This window comes from Saccopteryx bilineata, chromosome 9 (genome assembly GCF_036850765.1).
Source record: "Saccopteryx bilineata isolate mSacBil1 chromosome 9, mSacBil1_pri_phased_curated, whole genome shotgun sequence".
NCBI classification, from domain to species: Eukaryota; Metazoa; Chordata; class Mammalia; order Chiroptera; family Emballonuridae; genus Saccopteryx; species Saccopteryx bilineata.
This window is the reverse complement of record NC_089498.1, coordinates 9,527,505-9,545,420: the sequence shown is the minus strand read 5'-3', so window position 1 is coordinate 9,545,420 and position 17,916 is coordinate 9,527,505. Positions and strand designations below refer to the sequence as shown.

The window sequence follows — 17,916 nt, the reverse complement described above, 5'->3', positions numbered from 1 at the left end:
TGACATTCAGATATTAGACTTGTTCATAGACTACTGCTTTTAGAAATACAATTGCTACTAATAAGTCTAGTAATATCAACAGCAACTGGCTTCTAGACCATGAATATTGACAAGACCAACTCTTTCTCCACCAATTAACCAGGAAAAGCCCTATGAACAGTGTGGATATTTAATGGATATTATATATTTATGAATCTATATACATTGTACTATCCTTGTATAAAGCTCTTGACCAAGACAATGTTAACTCCTACACTATTTAAATCAATAGAGGATAAACAGTATCACCAAATTAGAAAAAAACTTGCATTGCTAAAAAGTTAACAAAATTTATTTAAAAAATAACAAAATTCCTTAAATGGTAGCTCTTATTGATTATACTTTTCTAATTGGTTTTAAAACATGGCTTCTACCCCACTTTTGAAATCCCACTGGTCTAGAATTATAGTTACATTAATGCGACACATAATTATACCTCAGCTATGAAGCACCGGTTAATGTTAAAAGGGCATGGTTACCACCATAAATCTACAGCAGGAGAACAGGAACATTTCTAAATGAGCATTCAAGAACACTAACTTTCCAGGCAAGGGCACAAGGTTAAAACAGCTAGAGTAAACATGAAAACACTTTGGTATTCTTTATGAAGGGCTAACCGATTTCAATCTTTAGACAAAAAGTCATATACAAATAACTCTTTACCTAAACTTTCTAGATAATAGCCGTCTTCTCTTTTTTTGACCCAGGAGAATCAGGCTTTAACTGGAAATCTCTACCTTGGGAAAGAAGGAATGGCAGAAAGAGGAAGGTATTCTTAGGAAGAGAAAAGGCAGAGTATTTTTAAACAAAGGCTCCTGCCTGATGGAGAAGCGTTTTTCCTCAGACACCTACAAGGTCAGTGACATTCTACTAACTACCAGAGGTGTGACTGTTCACCAGAAACAGGAAAGAAAAGTAATATGCTGCCTCTTTCCCATATTTTTTTCCCTCTTCAGATAAAAATAATTTGTCTAACAGAGCCAAGGCACAAGAAATACTCTTCTTCTTTCATAGGGAAATGCTAGAATTCCCTGCATAAAAAACTAAATGAGGCCCTGGCCGGTTGGCTCAGTGGAAGAGCGTCGGCCTGGCATGCGGGGGACTCGGGTTCGATTCCCGGCCAGGGCACATAGGAGAAGCACCCATTTGCTTCTCCACCCCCACCCCCTCCTTCCTCTCTGTCTCTCTCTTCCCCTCCCGCAGCCAAGGCTTCATTGGAGCAAGAATGGCCCGGGCGCTGGGGATGGCTCCTTGGCCTCTGCCCCAGGCGCTAGAGTGGCTCTGGTCGCGGCAGAGCGACGCCCCGGAGGGGCAGAGCATCGCCCCCTGGTGGGCAGGGCGTAGCCCCTGGTGGGCGTGCCAGGTGGATCCCGGTCGGGCGCATGCGGGAGTCTGTCTGACTGTCTCTCCCCGTTTCCAGCTTCAGAAAAAAATAAAAAAAATAAAAAAATTTAAAAAAAAATAAATGAAATAAAAATTCTATGTTAAAAAAAAAAAGAGAGAAGGTAAAAGAATAACATTTCACTCCCTGGCTGGTTGGCTCAGCAGTAGAGTATCAGCCTGTCCTGGATTTGATTCCTGGTCAGGCACACAGAAGCAACCATTTGCTTCTCTGCACCCCCCCCCCTCCATCTCTCTCTCACTCTCTCTCTTCCCCTCCTGCAGCCACGGCTGGAATGGTTCAAGCAAAGTTGGCCCCTGATGCTGAGGATGGCTCCATGGCCTCGCCTCAGGTGCTAAAATAGCTTGGTTGCCGAGCAACGCAGCAACAGCCTCAGATGGGCCAAGCATCACCCCATAGACGCTTGCAGGGGCAGGGGGATCCCGGTCAGGATGAATGTGGTAATCTGTCTCTCTGCCTTCCCGTTTCTCACTTAAGGAAAAAAAAAAAAAAAGAATAACATTTTTCATTCATGTAAGACAAATTCAGACAAGGGAATGACCTACCCACACAGAGACGCAGAGTGACAGATGTGAGTATAAACAATAAAGGCAAGTAAAAGTCATGATTTACTCTAATACAGTCCAATAAATAAGACTTTAAAAATTATTTAAAGAATTTTGACCATGGTAAAAATAAAGCCTCAATCTCTAAACAACATCCTAAATTTCATATGCCCCAAACTGAGCTCTAATCTTTGTCTACGACACTTGTTCCTTGGCCTTCTCAGCGTGGAGACATCATTACTCAGTTGCTTCGGCCAAAATCCTTGAAGGCCTGCATGACTCACACCCCACATCCAATAGGCGAGGGAAGCCTTGTGACTCTACCTTCAAAATACATCCAGAACCTAGCTCTTCCTACCTCCTTCACCCATCTGAGTCACTCTCACCTCTTCCCCAACCTCCCTGCTCCAGCCCTCGCCGCCCAGTCTATTCTCAACCCTGCCACCAGTGATCCTTTTGAAGTCAGATCACAGCCCTCCTCTGCTTAAATCTCCTGTAGAGTGAAGCCCCGAAGAAGCGGCCCCACCTGCGCTCACCTCCCAGACTCATCTCCACCCCTGCCCCCTTCAGTTCCTGGGCTCCAGTCACCCTGGGGCCTCCTTGCTGACCCTTGAAAGGTCAGGCACATTCCCAGCCTAGAGACTTGGTCCTCCGTCCTTCCACTTGGATCGCTCCTCTCCCAGATACTCTCGACATAATTCCTTATCTCTTTTTCAGCTAAACAGTACCTTGCCTTTGATGACAACCTAGACCAGGGGTCGGGAACCTATGGCTCACAAGCCAGATGTGGCTCTTTTGATGGCTGCATCTGGCTCGCAGACAAATCTTTAATAAAAATAATAATAACGTTAAAAATATAAAACATTCTCATGTATTACAATTCACTCATTTCCTACCACTCATGTTCATGGTTGCGGGTGGCTGGAGCCAATCACAGCTGTCCTTCGGGACAACACCAAATTTTTATTGGATAATGCATAAGGTACACGGGTCGTTGTATGGCTCTCACAGAATTACATTTTAAAATATGTGGCGTTCATGGCTCTCTCAGCCAAAAAGGTTCCCGACCTGACCTAGAACAAAATACTTAACTGCTACCTGCAACCACCCCTAACACGTCCCCCATCTCTCTTACAACCCGTCACTCCTGTGAAGTGTAAGCAGCACACAGGGATTTGTCTGCTTTGTTCACTGATGCTGCCCTGGCTTCTAGAACAGTGCCTGGCACGTAGTAGGTCATTTGTTCAATGAACAGGAGGACTTTTATTTTTCCATGTGTGGGGTCTGTTTCTTCTTTCAAAGGCTTCCTGCATCCCATGCCAAACCAGCACCCACTGGCAAGCAAAGACCAAAGCAAAAACATTCCCTTCTGACTACCAACTGATACTTAACATTTCTGAGGCTCAGAGCATAAGGCAGTGTCAGTATAAACGGCATGATTTCAGCTTACACTTGGTCCAGACTAGTGCTTTCTCTCTATAAACCCAGACAAAAGCGGGGTGATGTTTTAGAAGAAAGAGCCCCGTTCTCAGGTGAACAGGATTACAAGTCAAAATAATAAGTATGCATATAGAAAGAAATTTGCTATATAATTTCAGAGTAGAAAATAAACTTGTTCCCTGTCTCTGAGAAGAGATCATGTATATCATACCACATTTGAGAAATACTAGCTCTACCCTGCTTTATATATAAATTGACCAGTGTAAATTAATTTACAAAAATATAGATTTAGAAACTTTATATTTTTATATAGCCGTCATCCCATTTCATTAAAATGACTTAATGTGTGGTTAATTTAATCAACATAAGGACAAGTTTATCTCCTCTGCAAAATATTTATCAAATCAGCCGTAAGCTATAGCGGTTAAGACAACCAAGTATCAATTCTGACCCAGGATACTGCAAACTGATTGTGAAAATAACCTCACTGGCTTTGTCCAACAGGAGCTGAAAGGATGGGAGTGGGAGAGGGATGGAGTCCAGGCTCGGGTAGCGCAAGTCTGGCCAGGACACATGCAGACTGGCCGCCAGCTGCACCCCGGGGAACTATGGAGGAGGGAGCCCAGAAGAAGCGGAGAACCCACTGAAGAGGGAGGCGGAAGGGCCAGTGCAGCAAGACGGGAGCTGGATGGGAAAAGACCAGCAAGGACGACTTCCACCACTAGGGGTCCTCTCGGTCAGCAGTGGCTCTGAGCCTGACCGCCACGGGCCTTCGGAAACACTGACAGGAGCTCAGAGAGCATCGCAGGGTACCAGGGCCCTGAACAACAAACTGCTCTCTGGTGCCACTAGGCAGAAGTTCTACTGAACTTCCACAGACTTCAACCACCGGGGCAACTGAAAGCCGTAAAATGAAGGGCAAATTTACCACTGCGATTAGAAGGCAGGACTGGTTATCCTTGCAGGGAGACGACGGAAGGAAGGCTTCTGAGGGAGGGGGGTAATTTTCTGTTTTTCTAATCTGGGTGCTGCTTAACAGTGTGCTTGTTCAATTTGAGAAAATCTAGTGAGCCAGCTAAACTCAAAGAGGAAGGTGATCAGGATGGGGCTGGTCACCAGAAAGATCAAGTGATTGACTGAAGGGCTGGAACGCTGGGAAGGGGAAGAGGGGCTGGCTCTTAGCTCTATGAAAACTCTTGAACAGTGAGATTTGATGAGCTTCTGGGTGATGAATTCTCCCAAATGCTGGATGGGTGGTGCAGGCCAGTTCTGTGGGGACAGAAGCTCCAGTGCTCAGGACCCTCCCAGACACCACATTACACACCTCTGTATGTGGCAGTCCATCTACGTCCTTTATAATAACTGGTAAACATAGACAAGTGTTTCTCTGAGTTCTGTGTCTTGCTCTAGCAAATTAATCGGACCTCTGATCTACAGCCAGTGGTCAGAAGCACGAGTAACAAGACCTTGCCACTGGCTTCTAAAGGGGGAGCCACAGTCTTGTGGGATTGACCCTTAACCCTTGGGATCTGACCCTATCTCCAGTTAGAGAGTGTCAGAATTGAGTTAAATTGTAGAAAACCCAGCTGGTGTCCAGAGACTGAGTGTGGCTTGATGTGTGGCAAACCCACACATCTGGAGTCAGAATGAGGCGGAGTTGTAGGAGAGCGGTGTGAGTGTAGGAAGAGCACTTTTCCTTACAACCAGACACTTAAATATGCAAGAGGCTGAGCACTTCTAGACCACCTAAATCAGCATTCCCAAAGAACGGCCCCTCCAGGACTTTACAGGCGATCTCTTAGTCTCTTAAGAGTATTCATGCTCTTGAAGTAAAATGTCTAAACACCTGTTTTCTGGCATTATTAGCTCATTAGCTTCTTTTCCTTAGAGCAGTGGTAGTCAACCTGGTCCCTACCGCCCACTAGTGGGCGTTCCAGCTTTCATGGTGGGCGGTAGCAGAGCAACCAAATGGCGCTGCACCACGATTACATACTAATCAACTAACTGTTGACCAGTCAAAATCAGGACAGCAGTCAGACTCTGTTACAGGGCATTTGTATTGGGACTACACCCGACCTCTTTCGTGACCACCTGGCCTGCATCCACAAGTGGCCAGGTACCTGACCCCGGGTCCACACCCACCACCTGATCCTGCAGGCAGTTTATGACCGCTATTGTCACCCAAAAACAAGCAGTTCGTTGTTTTATTACCCCGTAAACAAAGAACTCCATGGTTCGACGCTTCTTTCTATGACAGAAACTGCCAAACAATGGAGACACCAATTAATTCATATTTTTGTCTTGATTCCTGGATTTTAGGGTAATGGGGTGACATTCTAGAAACCCCCCCCTTGGACTGCCAAAACTAGCCGATGTCTCGCTACTTTGCCCTGATCGCAAAGAAGTGATGCCATTGGCCAACACCCACTACATAAAATTTTATAAAACGCACAACCACGGATACTCAAGTCTCGTATCGACAAACTCTCGCTCAAAATAGATACTTGTAATGTCGCAACCACGCAACAGACTTCAAGAGCATTAAGTTTTGTTCACATTAAGTAAGTGAAGCTAAATCATTAAGAAATCGAAACTAAAGTCAGTACGTAGTTAGATTTCTAAGACCAAACACGTGCTTACAGCTTCAAACAAAATATTGTAAAATATCGTGAGCCCATGTTTCAAAAAAAATAAATAAATACACATGTGGCTATTCGCCAGAGTATCTGAAGATGGGTTTCATAGAATCTGTTGCAAATAAACAACATCCAATGTGTTTATTGTGCCATAAAACATTATCCAATGAGGCAATGCAGCCAAGTCGATTATGAGAACATCTTTCTACAAAGCATCCAAATGACAAGGACAAGCCCATTGAATATTTTCAGGAAATATATAAAAAATTTCAAAATTGTTCAACTATCTTGCATCATTTAAGAAACAACATACAACAAATGAAATTGGATTGCCGCTTATCGCATTTCACAAATAATTGCAAAAAGTGGTAAAAGCTATAATATTGAAGAAATTGTAATAATACCCTCTATAAAAGAATTTATCTCAACGGTAATGCATCAGGATATACCTCAAATTTTAAAAACACAGCCTCTGCCCTGGCCGGTTGGCTCAGTGGAAGAGCGTCAGCCTGGCGTGCAGGAGTCCTGGGTTCGATTCCCGGCCAGGGCACATAGGAAAAGCGCCTATCTGCTTCTCCACCCTTTCCCCTCTCCTTCCTCTCTGTCTCTCTCTTCCCCTCCCGCAGCCAAGGCTCCATTGGAGCAAAGTTGGCCTAGGCGCTGAGGATGGCTCTATGGCCTCTGCCTCAGGCGCTAGAATGGCTCTGGTTGCAACAGAGCAACGCCCCAGATGGGCAGAGCATCACCCCTTGGTGGGCATGCCGGGTGGATCCCAGTCGGGCGCATGCGGAAGTCTGTCTGACTGCCTCCCCATTTCCAACTTCAGAAAAATACAAATAAATAAATAAATAAATAAAAACGTCGCCCCTAAATGATAGCACAGTAAAGCAACAAACTGATGAAATGGCAGTTAATGTTGAAAACAAACTTATAAGTATTCTCCAAAACTTCATTTTCCATGCAATTGGATGAATCTACCATTGCAGATAATAATGCTTTGTTGATGGCATATATACACTATTTTGATGAAAACAAATATTACGAGAAGAAATGCTATTTGCAATAAATCTCATCATAGATACAAAAGGATTATCTATATTTAATACAGTGAGAACATAATTTGTAAAAAATAATATTCCTTTGAATAACATTTTGCATGTGCTACTGATGGAGTACCATCAATGGTAGGTCACTATGGTGGATTTGTTGCTTATTTGAAGCAGGAAGTGCCAAACGTTTTATGTATTCATTGTATGGTACACAGACAACATCTTGTAGGAAAACATTTAAGTACAAGTCTCCATTCATCATTAACTATAATAATTCGAGCTGTAAAAAAAGATCAAATCCAATGCAAAGAATGATAGAATGTTTCAGCAGCTTTGCCAGGACAATAATGAAGATTTTATTAAGTTACTTTTGTACACAGAAGTTTGGTGGCTGTCAAAGGGTACATCTTTGGCTAGATTTGTAGCATTATATGATAGTGTCATACAATTTTTTAAAAGTAATAATGAGACCAATCTGTGTCAACAGTTAAAAACAGTAAAGAATGATGCCTTTTACTTGGCAGATATTTTCAAGATTTAACAATGTCAATTTGCAGCTTCAAGGAGCTAATAAAGCTCTTATAGGCTGCCAAAGTATTGTGCTATTATTTATTGACAAACTTGAACTACTTCGTCATAATCTATTGAAGAGAGAATTTCATCAGTTTCCTCAATTATCATCTATAAAAGATGATGTAACTCCAGAGGATATTGACAGATTCAGTAGCCACCTCAACGAACTTAAATTGGACATGGAAAAACGATTTGAAAATATTTTGAAATTGAAGGTATATGACTGGAGGAAAAATCCTTTTACTGCAAATATTGAAGAGGCTGATACAACTTGCCAAGAATAATTAATAGAAATTAGATATGATAAAGAAAGTAAACATAGGCCCTGGCTGGTTGGCTCAGCGGTAGAGTCAGCCTGGCGTGCGGGGGACCTGGGTTTGATTCCCGGCCAGGGCACATAGGAGAAGCGCCCATTTGCTTCTCCACCCCCTCCCCTCCTTCCTCTCTGTCTCTCTCTTCCCTTCCCGCAGCCAAGGCTCCATTGGAGCAAAGATGGCCCGGGCGCTGGGGATGGCTCCTTGGCCTCTGCCCCAGGCGCTAGAGTGGCTCTGGTCGCGGCAGAGCCACTGGTGGGCGTGCCGGGTGGATCCCGGTCGGGCGCGTGCAGTAGTCTGTCTGACTGTCTCTCCCCGTTTACAGCTTCAGAAAAATACAAAAACAAAACAAAACAAAAAAAACATAAATTCGATAGTGGTGGATATGAAAACCTATGGCAAAATAAAAAAGTGCCAGTCTTATATCCAAATATGTGGAAAATGGTATTCAGTTTATTGATACCTTTCCCTACCTCATATCTTGTGGAGTCAGGATTTAGTGCTGTTAATCATATTACGACGAAAGAAAGAAACTGCCTGAATATTTCCGAAAGGGCAGACCTTCGTTTGTTACTCACAAAAATTGAACTAGATATTCAATATTTAGTTTCCCAGCATCAGCCTCAGGGATCCCACTAATAATTCAACTAACTAATGTAATTTCTATGTATGCAAAGTATAAATATAAAAAGACTTAACTATAATAAGTTGTTTTATAAAGATTTTTTCTGCCAAACAGCGAAAATCCGACATAAAGTACTTGGTAAGTAATTATTATTATATGCTTTAACTTGCTCTAACTCTGCTTTATAAATTTTATAAAGCAAAGTTACTTCCCTACTTTATAAATCACCATTACTGTGGAACCGGTGGGCGGTTAGAAAATTTTACTACTAACAGAGATACAAAAGTGGGCAGTGGGTATAAAAAGGTTGACTACCTCTGCTTTAGAGTACCAGCCACAAGTAGACTATGTCTTCACTTGTCCAAAGCTTTGTGGATTCCCAAACTACTGAGTGCTTTAGACTGCTAGGTCAGCCCAGAAATGGTTGTTCCTCAGTTAGTCTCCTGACTCAAGCCTATGTTACTTCTAGGATATATTCCCCATAATTTGCAACTTCGGGCCTCAGAGCTGGCAGGAAACAAAGAGTACGAAAGAGCCTCACAGCCATCCAACACAGACCTGTCTACCAAACTCTTTCCCAGTTTCTAGTCTTTGCGACCGTGTCCCAGGGCGAGCACCAGCACTTTCTGTAGGGGCCAACAGTGAAAATGCTGGGCTCTGTGGGCCAGTCTCTTGCTGCTGCTCAACTCTGCTTGAAAGAGCAGAATATGTAAACAAATGAGGACGGCTACACGGCAATAAAACTTTAATCATGGCCACTCAAACTTGAATGTCAGATAATATTCATGTGTCATGAAATAGTCCTAGAATTTTTTTCAATGATTTTTAAAGACATAAAAACTCTTTTTGGCTTATTTGGCCCCCAAACTGTAGTTAGCCGAGAGCATCTGAGCTAGACCTGGTCAGTCAATCCTGGTTTGCTGCTTACTATAGTAGGTGCCCTGGCAAAGCTACCATCACTAGGCCTCTGCAGTGACAACACAGAAGGATTAAATAAGTGATTCAATAGACCTGCTGTCCCTCCCCTTCTGTCTCTTTTTTTCTTTTTTAGCAAGAGCAAGAAAGAGAGAGAGGGACAGATGGAAGGGAGAGAGAAGAAAAGCACCAACTCGTAGTTGCAGCACTTTAGTCGTTCATTGATTGCTTTCTCATATGTGCCATGATGAGGGGGGAGGCTCCAGCTGAGCCAGTGACCCCTTGCTCAAGCCAGCGACCATGGGGTCATGTCTATGAACCCATGCTCAAGACAGTGACCCGCGCTCAAGCCGGTGAGCCCACACTTAAGCTGGTGACCTTGGGGTTTTGAACTTGGGTCCTCAGAGTCCCAGATCAATGCTCTATCCACTGCGCCACCTCCTGGCCAGGCACTCCCCTTCTCTTTTGAAGAGTAAATTTGGGAGAAAAAAATCTGTTTTATAAATGATGAAATCCAGTATACGTTCTTTTGACCTACCACACAATGCTAGAAGGAACTAAGAGCTCTTTTCAAGTATGACACAACATATTAAATCATGTGAATTTTTCCTTTCTCTTATTACCCACAATCCAAACAGCCCAATTACCCAAGAAATACAAAGAACCAAGAAAGACAGGAAAAGGCCTGACCTGTGGTGGCGCAGTGGATAAAGCGTCGACCTGGAAATGCTGAGGTCGCTGGTTCGAAACCCTGGGCTTGCCTGGTCAAGGCACATAAGGGAGTTGATGCTTCCAGCTCCTCCCCCCCTTCTCTCCTCTGTCTCTCTCTCTCTCTCTCTCTGTCTCTCCTTCTCCTCTCTAAAATGAATAAATAAAAAATAAATTAAAAAAAAGAAAAAAAAAAAGAAAGACAGGAAAAGAGAAAGACAAGCTTGCTGATTTCTAAGGGCCAGCCCACCATGAAGAATCTACAAATGTGGGCTACGAGTTCAATCTTTAATCTCAATGTGTCCTCAGTAGGAGCAGCTCCATTTTAGTGGTGATGAAAACCAGCTGCATACACAACCTTAGGGGTGACAGTGACCCCATTTTATAACTGACATACAACAGATCACCAAGTCTGCCTCCAAAAGGTTTTTGGCTCTGGTTTTTCTCTCTAAACTGATGATTCTCAATTAGGGCCAAGTCTGCCCCTCAAGGGTCACTGGCAATGTCTAAGGATTTTTGGGCTGCCCCTCAAGGGTCACAACTGAGAGAGAAGGGCCTTGTGTTCCAGACATCTAGAGAGTAGAGGTCAGAGGTGCTGCTAAACATTCTACAATGCACAGCACAGCCTCCACCACAAAGCATTATCCAGCCCAAAATAACAATAGTGCTGAGTATGCAAAACCCTGTGTAAACCAAGGAAGGCTGCTTGTACTAAGGGCTATGATACCAGCATCAAAGACACTAGGAACCCCTTGAAATAAATGCAATATTTTTTAATATAAGAAAAACAGTTTTTGGTTCAAAACCCTGGGCTTGCCTGGTCAAGGCACATATGGGAGTTGATGCTTCCAGCTCCTCCCCCCTTCTCTCTCTCTGTCTCTCCTCTCTCTCTCTGTCTCTCCCTCGCCTCTCTAAAAAAAAAAAAAAAAAGAAAAACAGTTTTTATCAGAGTCTAACAAAAGTCTGAGTCACCTCCAGAACCACCCCCCAATCTTAAAACCACTATATATACAGTATTATCCCATCTGATTTTTATGGTTATATTCATACACCTTATAGCAATAGAAAAGATCAAACTACAGCTACATGGGAGAACAGAAATAATTTTTTTTTCTTTTTACAGAGAAAGAGTGTGAGTCAGAGAGAGGGATAAACAGGGACAGACAGACAGGAATGGAGAGAGATGAGAAGCATCAATCATTAGTTTTTCATTGCGCACTGCAACACCTTAGTTGTTCATTGATTGCTTTCTCATATGTGCCTTGACCACGGGCCTTTAGCAGACTGAGTAACCCCTTGCTGGAGCCAGCGACCTTGGGTTCAAGCTGGTGGGCTTTTTGCTCAAGCCAGATGAGCCCGTGCTCAAGCTGGCGATCTCAGGGTCTTGAACCTGGGTCTTCTGCATGCCAGTCCACGCTCTATCCACTGAGCCACCACCTGGTCAGGCGAGAAATAAATTTTACAGACAATGGTGAGTTAAAGCAGCCAGATACAAAAAAAAAAAAAGACATACTGCATGATTCCATCTATACGGATTTTAAGAACAGAAAAATAGGCCTGACCTGTGGTGGCGCAGTGGATAAAGCGTCGACTTGGAAAGCTGAGGTCGCCGGTTCGAAACCCTGGGCTTGCCTGGTCAACATATGGGAGTTGATGCTTCCAGCTCCTCCCCCCCTTCTGTCTCTGTCTCTGTCTCTCTCTCTGTCTCTCCCTCTCCTCTCTAAAAATGAATAAATTTGAAAAAATTAAAAAAAAAGAACAGAAAAATACTTATCTATGGTGCTAGAAATCAGAACACTGGTTGTTCTGGGAGGAGAGGGGATTGACTAGGAGAGAGTATGACAGAACTTTCTGGGTGCTTTGGAGTGAAATGTGTCCCTCAAAATCTCATATGTTAGCCCTGGCCGGTTTGCTCAGTGGTAGAGCGTCGCAGGAGTCCCGGGTTCGATTCCCGGCCAGGGCACACAGGAGAAGCGCCCATCTGCTTCTCTACCCCTCCCCCTCTCCTTTCTCTCTGTCTCTCTCTTCCCCTCCCACAGCCAAGACTCCACTGGAACAAAGTTTGCCCGGGCGCTTAGGATAGCTCTGTGGCCTCTGCCTCAGGTGCTAGAATGGCTCTGATTGAGGCAGAGGGACGCTCCAGATGGACAGAGCATTGGCCCCTGGTGGGCATGCCTGGTGGATCCCGGTCCGGCACATGCGGGAGTCTGTCTGTCTGCTTCCCCGTTTCTGGCTTCAGAAAAATACAAAAAAAAAAATTTTTTTTAATCTCATGGGCCTTTGGGAGTTAATTAGGTTTAGCTGAGGCCATGAAGATGGGGCCCTCGTGATGGGATTAGAAACACCAGAGAGGTTGCTTCCTCTCTCCCTCAACCCCATCCCACACACCTTCACCCAGGAAAAAGATATGAACATATACAGTGATGACGGCCATCAACAAGCCAAGGAGAAGGCCCTCACCAGAACCCAACCATGCAGGCACCCTGATCTCGGCCTTCCAGCCTCCAGACCTGTGAGAAACCAAACTTCCGTCATTTAAGCCAAACTTTGTTATTTGTCTTATTATGGCAGCCCAAGCTAAGACAACTGGGTCCTGCGATGATCACATGAGTGACTATTTGAGATTCACTGAACTGTAAACTTATGGTTTGTTCACAGATAGTTTGTAAAAAGAAGCAAGAACCATGACATTAGCACAGCAAGTACCACCCTGGGAGCATCCCCTGAATGCGGCAGAAGAGACAGGCCAAGGACTAGGAGAGGCTCACAAGGTTGTCATCCTCGCCCTGAAGTCCCCTTCCCTCGGAGGGCAACGCCTCCGACCGGAGCACTCCCGAAGGGCGGGCGGGCAGGGAGCGGTCAGGAAGGTGGAGGGGTGCGGAGAAGAGACGAATCCGACCAGGAGCTGGGCTCGCGGGGCGGAAGCGGGGGCGTGGCGCCGCGGCCGAGCGCTACGGCGGGGCAGCGGGGAGTCGGGGGGATAGGGCTCGGTATTCGGAAGGAGGGCTGAGAGATGGCACCCCGGGCGCAGCCCGACGCTTTAAGGCGGCGGTTCGGCGGACGCTGTGTCGCCGGCGTCAGCCCGGCGTGCCCGCCTGCCACCTGGCGAACGGGAAGAGTGAGCAGCAGGGCTCCGAGCCTGGGGGCCCAGCTCTGCCCGCGTCGGGGCCCAGGTTCAAGGACAAGCCTAGGGTCCGCAGGGGGCGATTCGGGACAGCCTCACCTGGCAGTGCAGCCGCCTCCGCCGCTCAGGTCCCGGTTAGAGACCGCGACCGCCGCTTCTCGCGCCGCTCGCCCCCGCCTTCTGATTGGCCCAGGCCGGCGCTCCCAGAAGCGCCCGCGCGCCACGCCGCCAAACGAACTTTATAGAAACCCGTGGAGAAGGACAAAGACAGGGGCGGGGCCTTGGGCTGAGCCATCCGTCCTGGCACTCCCACGGCCACCGCCCTCGCCCCGCCCACGTGGTTAGAGAGGCCACTGCCAAGAGGAAGAGATTCCACACAATTAATTGCTTAGGCGGATTTCTTGCCCTGAATTGAGCGCCATCCTAGTAGCAGGCACTAATCTAGGCGGTAGGAGCACGGTGGCGACTACGACAGAAAAGATCCCTGCCCTAGAAGAGTTTGCAGGCTAATGGGGGAAGCAAAATATGATAATAGCCGCTAGTTTGTAAGAAATTGGTTAGATTCTAGTTCTTGGGTTGGGTAGTTGGTCCATAAGTGTTGATTATAGTATTATTCGTTATTATATATAGTACATATAAATTATATGTGTAAAATAATATTTTAGACAATAAAGAAAAATGCCCCCAAAGAGAAAGAGCAGAACTAAATATAACTATAATTTCAACAATGTTAAAAATACACATGAGAGCCTGACCAGGTGGTGGCGCAGTGGATAGAGCGTCGGACTGGGATGCGGAGGACCCAGGTTCGAGACCCCGAGTCGCCAGCTTGAGCGTGGGCTCATCTGGTTTGAGCAAAAGCTCACCAGCTTGGACCCAAGGTCGCTGGCTCAAGCAAGGGGTTACTCGGTCTGCTGAAGGCCCGCAGTCAAGGCACATATGAGAGGGCAATCAATGAACAACTAAGGTGTCGCAATGAGCAACGAAAAACTAATGATTGATGCTTCTCATCTCTCCGTTCCTGTCTGTCTGTCCCTGTCTATCCCTCGCTCTGACTCTGTAAAAAAATAAAATAAGTAAGAAATCTTTAAAAAAAAAAAATACACATGAGAAAAAGAGAGACTAAGAAATATGACGAAGTGGAAACAGGGCCTCTCCTGGTTAGTGGGACCACAGGGAAGCCCTTAAAAGCCAGTGTACTTTTCAAGTTTCTGAAGTGGCATGACTGCATTACTTCCATAATCAGAAAAAGAATCATTAAACTTTTTTAAAAATTTTGTTTGCACAAGATTATAACAAGCATCAGCTTCCCAGTATTTACCCAGGTATATACAGGGGATCGTCAGGTTACCACACAGTTCCGTTCCTATGACAATGACGTAATCCGAATTTTGGTGTAAGTCGAAACACACCCTAGCCTAAGTCACTTATCTATCCTAACAGTTGTAAAGTCCTAATCTAGAACATAAAAACACAACTAAGCCACAGAAAAAAGAAAAGGACATAAGTATACTGTACTGTACACTGTAATGTAGCAACAGAAAAAATGACAAAAATGAGTGTGAAAAAAAGTACGATGCTAATGGTGTAAGCTGAAACACTCACATCTCAATGTTTTAAAGTTAAAAGGGAATAAGCATCGTAAACCTGAAACATTGTATGTGAAGACTGTCATAACCCGAGGATCCCCAGTAATCCAAAGAATTTCCTTTGAGGGTTCCAAATGTACCCCCAGCCCCACTCCGTAAACTATTCTTTGCTTATCCCAATGCCACAGAGACAGGAGTTTCTTTCTCTTGATAACAAGGTCTGTATCAGTGATTTGGAAACCTGTTTCTGTCCATTAATTAACTATACAGTTGAGGACAATTTTCTTGAATATCACTTTTAACTGAGCTCAGAGCCTTCCAAGCACCTTTGTCTGAGGACTGTTGTGCAATGTGCTCCAGGTTCCCTGCAAGACCTGCACTTTCCCCTCAGCTGGGGAATTGCACGCTCTTTTTATATACACAAGATCTGAGGGGGGGGGGCAACAGGGAATCCTTCACTTCCTCCATTTAATCCTGTTGGTTTCCAAACATTCTTTAACAATGCACCTTTTCTTCAAAGAAAATCTTTGGTGGAACACTTATCTACAATATAATACATATTTTGCATGTCCTATGTACAGATGTACAGACCAAGTATATATCTTTTTCTTTTTTACAGAGAGAGAATAAGAGAGAGAGGGATAGGGACAGACAGGAAGGGAGAGAGATGAGAAGCATCAATTCTTTGTTGTGACACTTTAGTTGTTCACTGATTGCTTTCTCATATGTGCCCTGACCAGGGAGGTGGGGGGTTACAGTGGACCAAGTAACCCCTTGCTCGAGCCAGTGACCTTGGGCCCAAGCTGGTGAGCTTTGCTCAAAGCAGATGAACCCATGCTCAAGCTGGCAACCTCAGGGTCTCAAACCTGGGTCCTACACATCCCAGTCCGATGCTCTATCCACTGTGCCACTGCCTGGTCAGGCTATAGATCTTTTTCTGATTGAATTGCCATACTTTCAGATATTCTTGGTCTTCAAATAAAATCATTAAGCACATGGGACGTGCATCCAATACATGGAACTGTTCCCAGACAGCAGGTCTCCGGCAAACAAGTGCTGTTCAGCACTCTGATTCTGCTGTGGGGCCAGTCCCAGCCCCCACTCTCAGTCTCTGTGTTTCGATTGGTGGCATGTGACTCAGGCTTACCCGATCAGTACCCTGGTTACTGTGGCTGGTTCAGGGGTGTATGTCTCAACAGAATCAGGAAAATTCACTCACAAAGTGTTCTGCTCAGACACTTGTTCTCTTTACCACTGCAATTGGAGCTGTGAAGGCGTTTAGTAGGCGTTCTCACTCTCTGAAATTAACCTGTTAAAACTTCATTTCATTGTTTATTAGCCATGAGGGAGAAACAGCCTGGGAAGGAAGCCATTACAAAAGAGAGCAATGCAGTGGTGGAGAGAGAGGCTGACATCCGGTGACCGTGTGTGAGCTTCTGGATCAAGCTAATGCTAACCCTATCCCTGGGATGTTCTGTTGCATGAGAGAGAAAAAATTCCATTTGCTCACTTTCAGATTTTCTGACACTTGCAATCAGAATACTCCTGTAGAATGCAGATAATTACTTGAACTCTTGTAGCAACTCATCTAACATGCTTGTTCTAAGGCCAATAGGACAGGATTCAGGAAGCTTTTTCCCAATCAAACATGCTTGTCCCTCACAGGAAGTATAAGGTGGTGCTTTCAACAATGTTAAGAAGAATGTTTCCAACATCATATTATATTCTGTTCTATACATTTTAAAAATAGCATTAACAGCTGCGCTATGAAGAATGAAACTGAGAAAGTCTTGATTTTATGTTCATTATATTTTGTTTCAAAATGACATATAATTTGGCAGAGACTACAAAATTATATAACAGGTTTTTGTTTCTATATTAAGTCTGATTGAGACCCTAGACAATTTTTATGGTTATAAAGGTAAGATGGTGATGAATATTCTCATCATTGCTCTTGTCTTCTGGTGGCTTTGTGAAGAAAGGGCCTCTACCTGGCTTCCTTTCTTTCATTTAGTCACTTGGAAAATGTTTCTAGGGCACCTGCTGTGTGCCAACCATCGGGGATTTCGAGAGGAATGAGATTGACAAGGTCCCTGCACCATGCTGTTCACAGTCAGACAGGGGAAATAGATAATAAACAAACAAGCAAAACCCCCCAAAATTTTGGAAAAGTTAATGTTAGGGAATATAAGTCTAAAAAATGGAAATTGTAGCTGAGGGTAGTGGGTGCTACTTTAGCTGGGGTAGTCATGGAGGGCCTCTCTGAGGAGGTGGCATTTGAGCAGAGAGCTGAATCCCTGAAGGAGCAGCTAGGGAAAGACACAAAGGATCAGCAGGTGGCACAGCCTCTAGGACAGTCAGGATTTCACAACACACTCTCTACTTCTACCAAAATAAACCAATTTCACCCAAAACAAAATACTCCAAGTCCAGATGGCTTCACTGGTGAATTCTTTCAATTATTTAAGGAAGAAAAAACACTAATTTTACATAAACTCTTCCAGAGAATAGGGGGGAAAAAATGAGAACACTTTCCAACTTATTCAACAAGGCTCTTAGAACCTTGATTAAAAACCTGGCAGAACCTTACCAGAAAAGAAATAGAATGATATTCCTAGGAAACATGAAGGCAAAAATCCTAAAGAAGGTATCAGCAAACCAAGTCCAGTACTACAGAAAAAGGATAATACATCATGATCAAATGAGGAATTTTTTTTTTGCCATGAATGCAAGGTTAATTAGAAAATAATGTAATTATCTACACTAATAACAAAACAATTCCATTTACAATAGCATTGGAAGGAATAAAATATTCAGAAATTAATTTAACCAAAGAGGTGACTTACTTGCTTAATGAAAACTATAGAATGTTGCTGAGAGAGATTAAAGAAGACATAAATAAATGGAAACACATCCCATATTCATGGTTTGGAAGACTTAATATTGCTAAAATGTCA

At 44.3% G+C, this 17,916-nt stretch overlaps 1 protein-coding gene across 1 annotated transcript in view; it reads right to left on the bottom strand.

The window, feature by feature from the left end:
• NUP93 (nucleoporin 93) overlaps nt 1–13,581 on the bottom strand; it is a 91,843-nt gene extending 78,262 nt beyond the window's left edge. The window contains exon 1 of the mRNA XM_066243313.1: nt 13,470–13,581. The gene's annotated coding sequence lies outside the window, so the exon portion shown is untranslated. The remainder of the gene's footprint in view (nt 1–13,469) is intronic.
• Between the last annotated feature and the right edge of the window lie 4,335 nt (nt 13,582–17,916).